Below are 16749 nucleotides of genomic sequence, written 5' to 3'. Positions count from 1 at the left end.
GAGCATTCAATAAGTAAAGATCACTCTTAACTAATAGCTTTAATATTAGACTTAGGAAAAAGTTGGTCAGGTGCTGTATATGAAGTATTGGACTTTATAGTTCAAAGACTTGGACGTTACGCAAGTTAGGGAAGAAATATTTAAAGAGCTTCGAAATGTGGTGTTGGAAGAAGATGGAAAATATACAATGAACAGAAATAATAACAAATGAAGATGTTTTAAAACGGGTAGGAGAGAAGAGGCTACATCTTAGCCAACATCCTTCGTACGAAGGCCAATTTGATTGGACACATGAAGAAATTCTCTTCTTCATACCGCCATAGAAGGAAAGATGGAAGTAAAGCGAGGAATAGGAAGAACACAACTGATCGATGATTTGAGAAATAGAAGAAAATGTTGGGAGTTGAAAGAAGAAAGTGAAAATCTAGAAATGTGGAAGAAACATTTCCAGGCCTAAACCTAAAATTGAAAAAAAAAAAAGTCATTAGTCCCAGAGCCTGCCAAAAAGCAGAATAACTAATAATAATAATAATAATAATAATAATAATAATAATAATAATAATAATAATAATAATAATAATAATTCTTTTCCTCCTGCTTCTTAGAAAAAAATGAAAATGCTTTAATTGAGTGTTCGCTATTAATATTGCGTTTGTTTGTTTTTGTTTTTCTTTTATTTATGCTGGAATAATAATTATTTTATTCTTTCTTTTTTTTTCTAGGTAAGTTAATCACGTCCTTCTTGTTTATGAGATGTTTTCAACCTTGTAAAGAAATAAGTAAAAAGTATGTAAGTATCACATATGAACACTTTTAGTAAACTGTTTTGTCAGATGTATCTAATCGTCATAGAATTTAGGTTTATTGATCTGATTTCTAATTGGCAGGGATGGATCGATATCCCAGACGGTTGATCTTGATTTGCTATAAAAGGATGTGATATATATATATATATATATATATATATATATATATATGGTGTACAGACTTCTGATTCCTAAGTTATGCACGGTCAAAGTTCTAAATCAATTCATTTGGCATAATGAAGGCATAGTATATCTATTTAGATACCACTAGAGGTCAGTCTTGAAAAAATAATAATAATAGTAATAAAATAAATAAAAGTCAGAAATGAAATACGGTTTTTCACAACTATGCGTATTCCATTTAGTTTTTTTTGTTTTGAGGTGTAATGGTTAAAACTCTCACAACCGATTCACGTAGTCCTGAATTTGATTTATAATTTTTTTGTATTTCTTCAGTTAAAGGGGCACGGTGGCTCAGTGAGTTGCCCTTCATGCTGGTCTAGTGGCTACCACGTGCGCCTTAGGTGTATGGAGTCTCGTGTTCGATTCCCGGTGGGAGATCCTTTGGAATTTTAACTGTCCTCGATGTTTCTGTGTTTGTGTCCCTTTCGTTCTAGATTGCTGGGAAAACGAGTAAAATTAGTTAAAAACCTAGTAATAGCAAGTTAATGAAGCACGTTCGATGAATCAGTTAACTTTTAAAGAATTGGCAGAGTGCTTTCCTCTGGTGCACGGGGTCCATGGTTCGATCTCCGGCTAAGTAAGTTTGTGATAGGCACCATCGTATCATATCCGTGGATTTTCTCGGAGTATTTCCGTTTCCTCTCACATTATCATTCCACAAAGTTTTCCATCATCATTCACTTGCCTTAATCACCCGTCTTTCTTAGCCTGATAGGCGTAAACGTGGACGTCCACGTTCAACTGAAAGATTTCATTTCATTTTCATTTTTTACGTTTATTTATGTACATAATATATTTCACATTCTCCGTAGCCTATCCTATAATTAGATGTATTGTACCCGGCTGGAACTCATGTGGTTCGGATTCCACATTAATCAATATTTCCTTCCATGTCTGGGTTTGTTGGCGTGTAGCTTATTATAAAAGTTCATTATTCTGTACCCTTATCATTTCCATCATATGTTTATCTCTCTTTATTCCCCATAATGTAATGAAAACATACAGGGTGTTTCAAAACAATGTTTGGAAGGTGATTCTTGACAAAAAGATAAGACAAAAAGTATAGACCAACCTGGGTGCACAAATGCTTCCATTCGGAGTTGTAGGCTGCCGAAAACATGAAAAATTGAGCTTTAAAGGTCCGTAGATCAAAAACTATGGGACTTATCGTAGTCGGGTCAAGACTTCACTTAGAAACTTATATGTGCCCTATCCAAATATCCATGTTTCAGAATCCTGCAGTGCTTCCGCAACGATTTTTTATAGAGGTAGTTGGTGAGTACTTCAAATTATGTACCCGCAGCCAAACTCCCTCTATAGAAACTGTTGTGTGAGTACCTTAGGATTTTGAAACTTGGATATTTGGATGGGGCTCATATGAGTTCCTAAGTGAAGTCTTAATCCGACTTCAATAGGTCCCATAGTTTTGGAACTATGGAGCTTTAAAGTTCATATTTTTCATGTTTTCGGCAGCTTATAACTTCGAAAGGAAGCATTTGTGCACCCAAGTTGTCTATACTTTTTGTCTTATCTTGGTGTCCGGTATCACCTTTCAAACGTTGTCGGTGTTGTTTTGAAACATCCTGTATAAACTTTCGTCGGAATATCAATAATAAAAGAAAGAAAATATTTGTCACCATTAGTTCGTTTCTCCCAGCTGTCATTCAAGGTTGTGAAATGTTGAAAAACACACTCTACTACGAGAGAAAGAAAATTCAATTTGGGACGATACAAACGAAGAGAGAGAAGGTCTCTGTGCTTGTTTATGGATGAACTGCTTTCAGCGTCAAGGATGGAAGGACTACTCGTATTGCTGTGGAACGTAAAGGTTTGACATCCAATCTGGGACTGCTAATGCGGTAGACCTTCGTTTAGTATTTCTCGCCTGAGTGATCTTCTTCGTAATTACGTTAAACGTTAAACAAAACAAAAAGCGTTTATGAGCTTCTTTGTGTAGCCTATCTTTCAACAGTTGTTCTCAACCTCTCTAAAAGTCAAAGTTTTCAGTTTGATTTCCCACGATTATGGCCTTTAGTACCCGGCTATTTGAGGCGATCGCAAAGCGTATTTATTGCTCATTCGTACTCTTGGAATACGCTGACCATGTATTTAAATGTAGATAGCTAATCATAAACGCGAAAGCAATAAAATCGCTGAGAAAACGTCACCTCGAGCGTATTTGGTGCGGGTCGGAACAATAGACCGCCTGCTGTTTAAAAGATTTCAAAAGGAAGGGAAAAAAAGGAAAGACGTGTTGCCAGGCAAAGTGATTGTAGCAAGAAACAGCTGCTTGGAAGATGGTTTGTGCAGAGTATTGGAATTCTGCTATTACACACCTGGACCTGGCAAAAAGACCTGGAAACCCTGACTGGCTCACAGTATGATTTACACATCTGGTGAAAGTAAAATTACTGAATAGCCACTTTGGCCGCGTTCGCTACAGGAGGTAACGCTTTCTCAACTAGCCTAGGACTTAGTCTAAGAGAGACGAATGTTTAAGGCAAATGAATGATGATGGACAAATCGGTGGAATGAAAATATGGAAGGAATTGGGAGCATCTCGAGAAAACCCATAAACATCACAAACTTACTTATCAAGGGATCGAGCCAGAGACCCTATGTAACAAAGCTAAGCGCTCGACCACTGAGTCATCTGTCCGCTCAACCTCTCTAAAGATCGTGGCTGCAGCTCATTTGTTGGGTTGTAAAATTAAATCTCCTTATCATGCATCTCCTGGTTTCTGTTTCAGAATCCCAATAAGACAACGTATTAATTTTACTTCCAGAATAACTAACAGAATATTAGAATTAAAGATTTGTAAATTTCCATACGAATACATAACGCCAATACAAATTGGATAGTTGCTTCAATTTTTCAATTAAGAATATGCATTACCATTTAGTTTGGTAACTATTAGCTTTTAGTTTCTAATTTTCACCATCACCCATTTTAACTTAAAAAAAAAAAAAAAAAAAACACTAACTAACCAACTAACTCTATGACGTATGGAACACAAAGGTGTAATCCCGCTTTAATGAAAGCTTTCATTGACTTCCGTTCTTCGCTAACTGGATTCAGTTTCTACTTTCTACTTTGTATTTCTATTTCTGCAAGATCCGTCTTAATATGTCCTCTCATCTGCAACTAGGTCTTCCTAGTGGTCGTTTTTCAATCAGACTTCCAGTTAAAACTTTAAAAACCTTCTTACTTTCTTCCATTTTGGCTGCGTGACCAGCTCACCTGAGCCTTCTAGACTTGATGACTCTAACAATGTTTAGTAAACCCAATTTAACTACCGTATTTTAATTTTCCCATATAGTTGTCCCTTGTACCCTCATATCCTTCCATTCGTCGTCGGAGGTGAATTTGGATGACGCATAGTGGGGCCAACCCATGCAATTCTTAGCAAAAACCCGAAAAGTGAAGTAAAAGATTGACTCGAAATAATTTGTTATAATGAAACCTTAATAGTATACACTAGTGGTGGGCAGAAAAACCGGTTTTTCGGTTTTTCACCGAAACCGGTTATCGGTTTTCTCCAAAACCGGTTCGGTTTTTTAGATGGCCCGGTTTCGGTTTTCTTCAAAACCGATTCCGTTGTTTTTTTCAAAATTTGTTCTATTTCTGACCAGAATGGTGTTTCGTTGTTCTTCGAAAACCGAATCCATTTCCACAGAAATAGTTTTGTGTGTCTTCGAAAAGTTTTCACCGAAACCAGTTTCAGTGAAAAACCGAACCGGTTTTGGAGAAAACCGAAATGTCGGTTTTTCGGGTTTCGGTTTTTATAGAAACCGGTTTTCGGTTTTTATAAAAACCGGTTTTGCCCATCCCTAGTATACACATAAGGTAGTGTGCAGGAAAAGAACTGGTAGCAGCTTACAATGTCCTCATTGCACGCCTAAACTTAGTTATTCGCCGAAGACGGAGAGATGCTGATTAGTGACAGACGATAGAAAGTTCACTATGAATGTGATTATCCGTACAGCGCGTATAAATTTCCAGCGGATGATAAACATGGTGACACGACCCACATATATATATAATTTTGTGTATTTAGAATGTTGATGTGGTGTAATAGTACTACACAATATCAGGTTTGGAAAATGCTGTGGCACTGAGAGCATATAAACTATGTCCAAATGATAGAATGTCATTTTGTAGAAAACATGGCATATCATATCTGTGATTTTTTAATATATTCTAGTGGAAACATTGTTCTTACTGTATGCAAAGAAAAAACCTGCACACATTTGCACTTTTGGGAAATATAGCGCATGAAAATGTTTTAGGAAAAACTTATTCTGCATGTAGTGCTGCTTTTGAATTCAGCTGGGACGAATATGAGAGCAAGTGTTAGGTTATTAGACGTGTGATCGACATGCACGCACTGACAAAGTTGAACATAAGTCAATTCTGGGAATTTTGTTCCCAGATCTCATTGGGGGCTTCGCTCCCAGGCCCCATCTTGTTCCCAGCATATAGTCGTACTTCTCGGGCATTCACCCGCAGAAATAAACTCTGATCAACCATATCTGATTTTAATGGTGGCGAAATTTTCAAACGCCAATATTTTCTAAACAATTTACGGACTATAAGTTAGCACCATATTAAAAATGGTATTGATAAATTCAGTATTTTGTTTTTTTGTGATGTGTGCACAAAAGTGAGATTGGAATCAACTGTAATGAGCTCCACTCGCTCCAGCTCAGAGTGTTCCAATGAAAGCCCTGAAATGAGTCCACATATTGCATGATGCAATATATAAAACAACTTGAACAGATTATCGATGCATGTAAATCATAATAGGCCTTATGTCGAGTCGTTCTGACGCGTGATTAGTGCCATAGTAAAGAGTTCGACTAACATATATTTCCTGCAGTAGTCAGGCCTTTAGTATGACACTAATCATACGTCAAAACGACTCTGCATAAGGCGGAATATGTTTAATATATCTGATAATATATTCATATCGAGAACTTGTGATGAGATAATTTTTATGTATTAAAGCGTCCTTGCATCTTCATTGTCATATATATATGACAGCGAATGTATAACATAGCGAATATACGACTCCAGAACTTCGAAATAATTTTAAGAAGCAAGAAATTTTCTATAATTTTATTATTTTTCAGTTGTGAACTGCATAATTACACTTTTTCCGTTCACACGCAAGAATGTAAGCCAATAATAAATTGCCAAATCGAAGCATATTACCCACACGCGTGTTTATGCCAATCATATAATTTGTAATATAATTTAGACTCGTATATAAGGAATATTCTCTTTTGTGATGTAAAACTCTGTATTTTTAATGAAATGATGTCGAAATAACATAAACATTTCAGTCCACGAATGTTCTTTTACACTTTCAAAAACATGTTCATATAGGGCCTAATGCATCTTGATGCGCGCCACCTAAAAACTGATTTTTTGTTGTTGTTTGCTTGTAAATTTATTTTATGTCCACATCTTTATTTTACCATATTGAATACATTATTGTAGCTACTGGACACACCGAAGTAATTGGTCTTGTTACGATGTTTCTGCTTCATATTGTGCATTTCTACTTTTTGCTAAGAATTAAGTGCTTTCGTTCCACTATGCGACGTTACACTAAGTGCGTATAAGGAAGTCATGTATGGATTTGCAACGTCTTACATTATATGTACACAATGTAAGATACTTTCAATCCTATGTACTGAAACACATTCGCAAAGGTTAGGTACGAGTATCTTAGACAATGATATAACCAACTTGGTTATTGTTTCTAACTTGATTGGTTTAATGTTTCTACTTCATTACTATTGTCAAATAATCATATTTTGTATATTTGGCAGGGGGAACAGGGTGTCATTGTCTTATATTGGAAAACAGATTGAAATGAAATTTTTGAGTTTAACGTCCCACGATTATGCCCTTTAAGCTAAGGGAGACGGAGTATTAAGGCAAGTGAATGATTATGGAAGAGTTGGTGGAATGATAATGTGGAGGAAACGAGAGTATCCCGAGAAAACCCACGAACACGATGTTGTCCACCACAAATTTACTAGGCCGGAGATCGAACCAGGAATACCACGCACCAGAAGTAAGCGCTCTACCACTGATCCACTGTGACCCCCAAATTGTCTTATATTGAATTACTGAACGTGTTGGAAGCAAGGCGAAACTAGTTTAATTTTATACGCATGCCGAGTTTTTAAAAAGGTGACGAAGAAGCTAATGAAAAATGTAGTTAACTGATAAAAAAATGGGTTGGATACAATGATCTTATAAAATAGAGGATCTGCCCTTACAACAAAACCTTGAAGCCATACGTCACAGTTTCGCCACCCCTACTCTGCCCACTCCGCCCAATAAGATCGCAATGTTTTGAACCAACAATCATGGCGGAAACGAAAGTAGCCAATCAGACGATGGCGAAAGCGGGAGAAGCCAATCAGACTTGCCGATGCTTGTTGTTTATTTTTGGCTTCATTAATTTAATAGGATGAAGATATATATAGGCAGATCCTCTATTTTATAACCTCCTTGGTTGGATATGAAATATATTTTTGTTCTTTTGGACAAATATATTTAAAGATGCTATGTTGTGAATCTTAATACAAGATTTATGTTTATAGAAGTAATAGAAAAATAAAATTGAGTTTTCAGAACCTTCACACTTCTAGTGTCCTCTTGGATCTCATGTTATTCAATTATGTAACGTTAATGTCAGTGGACCTCAATTCGCTCAATATCAATAACGTAATTCTCATACTGATTTACATTTGCATATCTCATTGTCATCAGCTTAATAAGATACTATGTAAGTTGGTACAGTTTAGCCTCTGAATAGAGGACACCGATGGGACACTATTATTATTTGTCCTAAATGAGAGGTATCCGTTACAAGGAAGTTACACAAATTTAGATTACTCACAGTTTGAGGTTTTGAGTTTTACGTCCCACGATCATGCCGGCTAGGCTAAAGGAGTTACTCATAATTTATTTGGTAGTTGTAGGTCTATAAAGTATACAGTAAATGCATTAGTTATAAATGTAAATGTAGGCTAATATAGAGATACTGGACTCAGTATTCGAATTGCTGGGGAATGAGAACAAATCATTCTTTGTAAAGAAACAAAGGTATCACTAGAAGATGTTTTTGCGTGAATGTATGCTGTAAATGGTTACGTAATAAGTTTCTTCTTAAGTACATCTCGAGTTCGATTCCCGGTGGGGAAACTCGGTCGGAAAGGTGTAGCCGCCAGCCATCCTGAGTGAGGGTTTTCCTCATTCTTTTCAGACAAATGCCGTGATGGTACCTAACATAATAGTCCTAGGCCTTTTCCTCCCGTCCCCATTCATTTCTTCCTCTCTAATTCCCCGGGCAGTGTTACCGCCGAGGGACGTCATTCTTCATATATGTGACGAGCTAACACGGGCATAAATGCCGAAAACCCAGAAAATATAATTCTAATCCTAATCTTTTTAAGTACAACCATATCTCCACAGAAGTAACTTAATTTGCTTCCGGATTGTATTAAAAATAACAGTACCTCTCACTAAGAACACACAATATGATTATTATGGTCCAGAAGGTATAACGCTGTTAGCTTCCCGCGCTTGGACTTGCTCGTCACTGGGGTGTGGTAAGAGGGTAGCCAATCACCACCAATCGTCTACTGCGTTCAGCGAGCCACGAGTAACCAAGCTGGCCACTTTCCATAAACGTCACAGCAACTTTTCGCAGGAAGCCAACGAAGTTATACCTTCCGTACTATAAATACTGAAAATGGATATGTAACTAACTAATCATGACGTTTTAAAATTAATTTCGTGGAGAAAACCAGTTTCTGAATGGAATTTGTTTGTAACCGCTGGATTGGTTGAAGGGACCAATTGGGAGATGTGTTTGGAAAGTGCAGAAAATAGTAAATACCTATGAGTCAGTGTTGGGCAAAATCAATTGAAATCAATTGCAATTGATCAATCAATTGAAAGTAATTGCTCTGAAAATCAATTGCAATTGATTTCAATTGCAATTGATTTCAATTTGTAATTGACAATTAATTTCAATTGCAATTGAATTCAATCATAAAATTTGCAATTAAATTTTCGTCAATTGTTAATTGTTAATTGGTCACCAGGCAATTGAAACTTTTAATTGTTAATTGTCAATTGCAAAGGGTGCAATTGAAACATTTAATTGTTAATTGCAATTGACAATTGAAACTTGTAATTGTTAATTGTAATTGTTAATTGTAATTGAAATCAGCAATTAAAACTGAAGATAAGAAGATGTGTGTGTATTGTGTTGTCCACTTGTTACTGTTTTATATATTTCAAATAAGGTACTTATAAGAAATGCTGGATACCTACCATCTCTTCCCCCCCCCCCCTGGGAAGAAAGCCAGGAAACTAAGTATTTTTTAAAATATATTATGTTTATGGTTCTATCCCCCTCGAAAGAACTCTATATGCCCGTCATGCATACAATAGGAATGGGCACCAGCGAGTTCGAGCGAGTTTTCTTTAAAACTCGACTCGACTCGAAGCAGACATCTTTGAGCTCGACTTGAGATCTCGGCTCGAAAAATTTCCCCCAACTCGACTCGAATTCGGATCGAGTTTCCAGTCGAGTCGAGCCAATTCGAGCTAAATCCTTTGTGTAGTTCCAAGTACTACTATCTTCAAGTAACCTACATAGACAATATAATAATCAATGATACTACTACTACTACTATAATTAATTATCATTATAACACCGTGTACCTGTATAAACATGGAATATAGGCGGTTTGTATCGGAATACTAAAAATTAGTTGACTGTCGATCTTGGTCGTCAAGAAATCTTCAGAAGGCAAGGACATCGGTCACGAGGTTCTTGGTTTGAGTTCAGGAGGAGCAAGTATTCGGGCTCGAGCCAAAAATTGTTAGAAGTTATGGGACTCCAGCCAAACATGTTCAAAACTGCTCGACCCGGGCTTAGGGTTGTCAACAGCTCAAGCGGCTCGCTCACAGCTTATTCACTTATCGAGCCGAACCGAGAAGTAAGCCGAGCCAACAGCTCATCCAACCGAGCCAGCTCCAGCCGATGGCTCACACGAGCCGAGCCGAATTGAGCTGATTGCTTACCCCAACCGAGCCCGTTCGAGCCATCGGCTCAGTTGAGCTGACTCGAACCCAGCCTATGGACTCGTTTCAACAGAGCTGGTTCGAGCCATTGGCTCCAATCGAGCCGAGCCGATGACTCGTCTTTACCGAGCCGGTTCAAGCCATTGGCTCAATTGAGCCCAGTCGATGGGTAATCCCAACCAAGCCAGCTCAAGCTGTACGCTCAGTTGAACCAAGCCGAGTCGGTTGACATCACTATTCCGGTTGGGCTTCTACTTTGGCTAAAAAATTGGACCGTGCAGTTCTCAGCCTTGATGGTAAGAACTACAAAAAATGATAAGAAATCTTTAGTTTTACGTCTCACGCTTATGCCGGATAGGCAAAAGGAGACGGTGATGATAGGAAATGAATGAAATGAAGAAAGTGGGAGGAAACGGGAGAACCCCGAGAAAATCCACGAGCACGGTGTTTGTCCACCACAAAGTACAAACTGCGCGAGCTGGGATCGAACCAGGGACCTCAAGCACCGGAGGTGAACGCTCTACCACTGACCCACCGCGCCAACTGGTAAGAACTACAGTATATACTTATATTGGTGCTCACGGCGTCATTAACTTGTTCCGCCACCAACGAATTTCAAGGTACTTTGTTCTGCATCTTTTGTGCGTGTTTTGTGTCGCTTTATGCGCCTATTCCCACATTTTGTGCATCACCGGAAGTGGGTCAAAATGGGCCTACAAATATGGCGGAACAAGTTATTGCTCTTCTGCCACCAATGAATTTCGAGATTGTTTCCTTCACATCGTTTTGTGCCGTTTTGTGCGTCTACTTCCGTTTTGTACGTCGTGGGAAGTGGGTTAAAATGAGTCCCCAAGGTGGGACGAAAACGATCAAGAGTTCCGCCACTATTAAATCTCGAGGTCGTTTATTTCACATCGCGTACCCTTTTGTACGTCTATTTCGACGTTTTGTGCGTCACTGGAAGACGGTCAAAATGGGCCTCGAAGGTGGGACGAAAATGACCCACTGCTCCGCCACTACCGAATTTCGATATCCTTCCTTTCGCATCGACTACTGAATTTTCGTGCTGTTTCGTGCCCCCATTTCCACGTTTCGTGCGTCACCAGAAATGGGTCAATATGGGCTTCCAAGGTAGGACGAAAATGACACACTGTTCCGCCACTATCGAATTTCGAGGTTGTTAATTTTACATCGCGTACCCTTTTGTGCGCCTATTTCGACGTTTTGTACGTCACTGGAAGATGGTCAAAATGGGCTCGAAGGTGGGATGAAAATGACCAAGAGTTTCGCCACTACTGAATTTCGATATCCTTCCTTTTGCATCGACTAGTGGATTTTCGTGCCGTTTCGTGCCCTTATTTCCACGTTTAGTGCGTCACCGAAAGTGGGTCAAAATGGGCTTCCAAGATGGGACGAAAATGACCGAGAGTTCCGCCACTATTAAATCTCGAGGTTGTTAATTTCACATCGCGTACCCTTTTGTACGTCTATTTCGACGTTTTGTGCGTCACTGGAAGACGGTCAAAATGGGCCTCGAAGGTGGGACGAAAATGACCCACTGCTCCGCCACTACCGAATTTCGATATCCTTCCTTTCGCATCGACTACTGAATTTTCGTGCTGTTTCGTGCCCCCATTTCCACGTTTCGTGCGTCACCAGAAATGGGTCAAAATGGGCTTCCAAGGTAGGACGAAAATGACACACTGTTCCGCCACTATCGAATTTCGAGGTCGTTAATTTTACATCGCGTACCCTTTTGTGCGCCTATTTCGACGTTTTGTACGTTACTGGAAGATGGTCAAAATGGGCCTCGAAGGTGGGATGAAAATGACCAAGAGTTTCACCACTATTGAATTTCGATATCCTTCCTTTTGCATCGACTAGTGGATTTTCGTGCCCTTATTTCCACGTTTTGTGCGTCACCGTAAGTGGGTCAAAATGGGCTTCCAAGATGGGACGAAAATGACCAAGAGTTCCGCTACTATGGAATTTCGAGGTCGTTAATTTCACATTGCATACCCTTTTGTGCGCGTATTTCGACGTTTTGTGCGTCACTGGAAGACGGTCAAAATGGGCCTCGAAGGTGGGACGAAAATGACCCACTGCTCCACCACTATACCTACCGAATTTCGTGGTCCTTCCTTTCGCGTCGAGTAGTGAATGTTTCGTGCCGTTTCGTGCTCTTATTTCCACGTTTTGCGCGTCACCAGAAGTGTGTGAAAATGGACGTCCAAAATGTGACCAAAATGACCCATTGTTCCGACACTATCGAATTTCTAGGTCGTTTCTTTCGCATCGTTTAGTGATTATTTTTTAAAAAGTTTTCTGTGCCTACTTCCTCGTCTTGTAGTCACCGGAAGTGAGTTAAACGGGCCTTTAAAGTGGGAGTTAAATGGCTCACTATTCCGCCACTATCGAATTTCGGGGTTGGTTCTTTCGCATCGTTTAGTGTGTATTTTGTACCGTTCTGTTCGCCTACTTCCACGTTTTGAGCATCACCAGAAATGCGTCAAAATGGTCCGAGAAACTAGAGCCATTGTTCCGCCACTATCGAATTTGGGGGGTCGTTTCTTTCGCATCGTATAGTGCCTGCTTTGTACCGTTTTGTGCTCCTATTTCCACTTTAGTGCTTCTATTTCCACTTTAGTGCGACAACAAAAATGGGTCAAAATGGCCTACAAGTATAGCGGAATAACTTAATGCTGTTCCGTCACCATCAAATGAGGTCGTTTCCTTCACACTTTTTATACATGATTTGTGTCGCTTTGTGCATGAGTGGAAGAGGGTTAAAATGGACCTTGAAAGTGGAATGAATATGTCTTTCTCTGCCATATTTGTAGGTCACCTTTGACCCACTTTCGTTGGCCTACAAAACGTGAAAGTATGCGCAGAAACGGTATAAATATGCACTAAACAATGCGAAAAAAGCGACCTTGAAATTCGATACTGGTGGGAGAGTGGATCAGTTTTCTTCCCACATTGAATGCCCATTTTGACCCACTACCATTGATTCACAAAACGTGGAAATAGGCTTACAAAACGGTAGAAAACACGCACAAGACGATGTGAAGGAAACGACCTCGAAATCGTTCCTGACGGAACAACATTAACTTGTTCCGCCATATTTGTAGGATAACGTTGACCCATTTCCGGTGACGCAGAAAACGAGGAAATAGGCGCACAAAACGACACAAAAATGGTAATTTAGCTTAATTACATGGAAATTTTAAGTTTGTAAGCTTAATTATATGGAAAATTTTATACATTTTTCCTTTAAGTTGGTCTACTTTACGTTGATTTGGGACTTTTAAATTGTATTCATTTTTCCACTGAAAAATATGTATAATTCAACAAGTTGATTTGATTTTGAGTTGCTTTTGGGGTTTAACGTCCCGGTCAGCAGCGAGGCTATATGAGACATGGACCTACTGATTAACGTGGAATCCGAACCACATGAGCTCCCGCAGGGAATCGAACCCGGGTTTCCCACGCCAAAGGCGCGTACGCTAACCGCTTAACCACGGAGGAGCTCTATGATTCAACAAGGAAATATTTATTAGTTATAATTATAATAATTATCTATTTATATATAATTGAATTCATTGTAATTTGGTCCATAACAAACACTTTACCATTTCGTACTAGCTGTTATACCCGTTCTTCGCACGGATCAGATAAAATATCAATGTAAACAAATTGAACAACGGGAGAACAATTAAGAAACATTTCTAACATTGGATATATTTTGTGTGAATATATATCCAACAACGTACATGTGCTTTCATTGGGAAGGCCGATGGGGCTGAATTTGAACGTAAACACTATCGGGGGTGTCACTATACGTCTGAGCAACCCCGATAAATATGGATTCGACACAAATTCTACTACTTTTACATGTCCCGGTGAACACCCCCTCAGACCCCCTTGGTTCGTATTGTGAAACAATCTCCTCTGGCCCCCACCAACCCCCAACTAATACCACGAAAACTATGAATGTGACACTAACATCTGCCCTTTTCTACTACTTTTTACATATGCCTGTAAAAATCCCTATAATCCTCTGGTTCCAATTTTGAAAAAAACAATGCCTCTGGTCTGCAGCCGATGGGGGCTGTATTTGGAAGTCAACGCCTGTGGAAGTATCACTATTCATCTCAGCGACAGCTAAAACTATGGATTTGACACTAATATCGGTCACTTTCCATTAGTTTTACATGTCTCGCAATTCCCCACCCCCGGTGACTCCCGGCCCGCATACAATGCTGGCTAAATTTGAAAATCATCGCTAATGAAAGTATCACCATTAATCTCAGCCACCGCGAAAACTACGGAATTGACATCGGTCATTGTGGATTATTTTTACATGTCTCGTGATCCCCTTCATAATGCCCCCGTTTCTTATCTGATGGGGGCTAAATGTGAAAGTAAACGCGGTCTTGAGTTTCACCAATGAGCTCAGCTACCCCGAAAATTATGAATTTGACATTAATATCGGTCATTTTCGATTATTTTTTTACATGTCTCGGAATTCCCCCCTCTGGTGACCTAAGGCCCGCATACAACGGTGGATGAATTTGAAAGTCATCGCTAATGGTAGTGTCACCATTGATATCAGCAACCGCGAAAACTATGGATTTGACACTAATATCGGTCATTTTGGATTACTTGTACGTTTCGGTATTTCCCCCCCCCCCATTGACCCACGGCCCGTAGCAGAATACGGTGAATTTGGAAGTTAATGCGATCGGAGTTTCACCATTGATCTCAGCGACCGCGAAAACTATGAAATCGACACTGATATCGGTCATTTTCTACTACTTTTACATGTCCCGGTAAACGCCCCCCTGAGACCCCCTGGTTCGAATTTTTTCGAAAAAGCTTTGCCTTGGTGTGAAACCTGGACCAATGTATCTTTGACCAAAATTTGGTAACTCTCGGTCGACTTGTCTGGTCCCCAGGCCGGTCCCGGTAAACGTCTCCTGGAGACCCCATAGTAAGGAATTAAAAAAAAAAAAAAAAAACCTCTTCGTCTTGGTCTGGGGCCTAGACCAAGCTACCCGTGACCAAATTTTGAAAACTTTCGGTCCACTCGTCCCGTCCACAGGCCGCACAAAGATAGACACACAGACACACGAACAAACTATTTTATTTATATTAGAAAGGTCAGATCCGCTGTTATTGTATTAGTGCGATGCTTGAGCGATTGATCGTAGAAATTCAAACTCCGATGAGTGATAATTTTATAGGCTTGTTTTATTACAAGTTTAAACTCTTTAGTCAGTAGAGAAGAGGGCGTGAATCATGGGTCAGAGTTGATGACAATGGGTTTTGGCGGGTCTGTGGGTCACAGTGGGTAAGAGTGATTTATGGTGGGTGGTGGGTCAGAGTGGGTCACGGTGGGTCGTGGGTCACGACGGGTGGTGAGTCAATTGGTCGTGGCTAAAGTTTTCATTGCCCCACGCCCTCTCTGAACTACAGTGTTGAAAATTAATCAGTGAAAATCAATTGCAATTGATCAATCAATTGAAAGTAATTGCTGTGGAAATCAATTGCAATTGAATCAATTGCCAATTAATTTCAATTGCAATTGAATTACAGAATTCAATTGCAATTACTTTCCACTGCAATTACTTTCAATCAATTGATCAATTGCAATTGATTCTCCTTTTTTAATGGCCAACTGCAATTAACAATTAACCATTACTTATTTCAATTGTTAATTGCAATTAACAATTAAATTTACAAATTAATTGTTAATTGTTAATTCAATTGAAATTTGCCCAACACTGCTATGAGTAGAGAATAATCCCTATTTGTTGTGAACGGCTTACTGAAACATTGCTGGTAAAAGAAAACTGTCTGTGCCCATAAATTTGAGGTTTCTTTTCAGGCGCGCACCCAGAAATTTTTGTTGGAAGGAGTCCAAGGCTGGGAAGGAGTACAATACTTCAAGTACAATACTTCAAGATACTATGTCCGTGTAGTATTGAACTTGTGTTATTCTATACCCGAGATAACGATAGATTATTTTCAAGTAGTTTCACCCTATATTCTTAGGAAAAATTGATAGAATTAAATTGTTTTTATAAAAGAAAGAAAAAAAAAGAGTTCAAATAAAATGTAAGATATAAAATCTTTAAAACACGTCAATTATTATTTCTTTGTTAAAGCAAGTATAATTTCATTAACCCCTTTCTGCATGATTTTTTTTCTTTTAGCGAAAAAAAAAAAAATGATCAGTATTAAAATCCTCATATGGGAACTTGAAAAATGAATTAAACTTGAATTTTAGATTTTTCACTTAATTCCGACGAGAAATAAGTAAGTGCCATATATGACACACTAACAACTCACAAAGAACATGCCAGATGACATCAAAATCTCTTATTCATACACGCCAATATCTCACACAGCAGACAAAACAGTAATTTGATGCCTTTGATAAATCACAGAAAAGCTAAAGTGAAAAAAGGGTATGTGCCATGTATGGCACGGCATGCGGTAAGGGGTTAAGAAATTGTACAAAACTCTGTCGATTTGCTAAGATTGGACGGGGTTCAGGAATAGATAGACTCTACGTGAAAACACCCCTCGTGAAAACACAGCACAATTATTCAGAAGAATTATGTAGTTTGGGAAGGG

General features: G+C 39.0%; 1 protein-coding gene across 7 annotated transcripts in view; it reads left to right on the top strand.

The window, feature by feature from the left end:
- Positions 1-16749, top strand: part of LOC145671318 (dual oxidase maturation factor 1-like) — a 712486-nt gene that overhangs the window by 254406 nt on the left and 441331 nt on the right. For 2 of the 7 annotated variants that reach the window (XM_081740313.1, XM_081740312.1), the window contains exon 2: positions 723-790. The exons of the other annotated variants lie outside the window; for them this stretch is intronic. The gene's annotated coding sequence lies outside the window, so the exon portion shown is untranslated. The remainder of the gene's footprint in view (positions 1-722; positions 791-16749) is intronic. 7 annotated transcript variants of the gene reach the window in all.

This window comes from Thermobia domestica, chromosome 15, assembly GCF_964235325.1.
Source record: "Thermobia domestica chromosome 15, izTheDome1.hap1.1, whole genome shotgun sequence".
Classification (NCBI taxonomy): domain Eukaryota; kingdom Metazoa; phylum Arthropoda; class Insecta; order Zygentoma; family Lepismatidae; genus Thermobia; species Thermobia domestica.
Note: the sequence above shows the minus strand (reverse complement) of the source record. Positions and strands in the feature narration are given on the sequence as shown.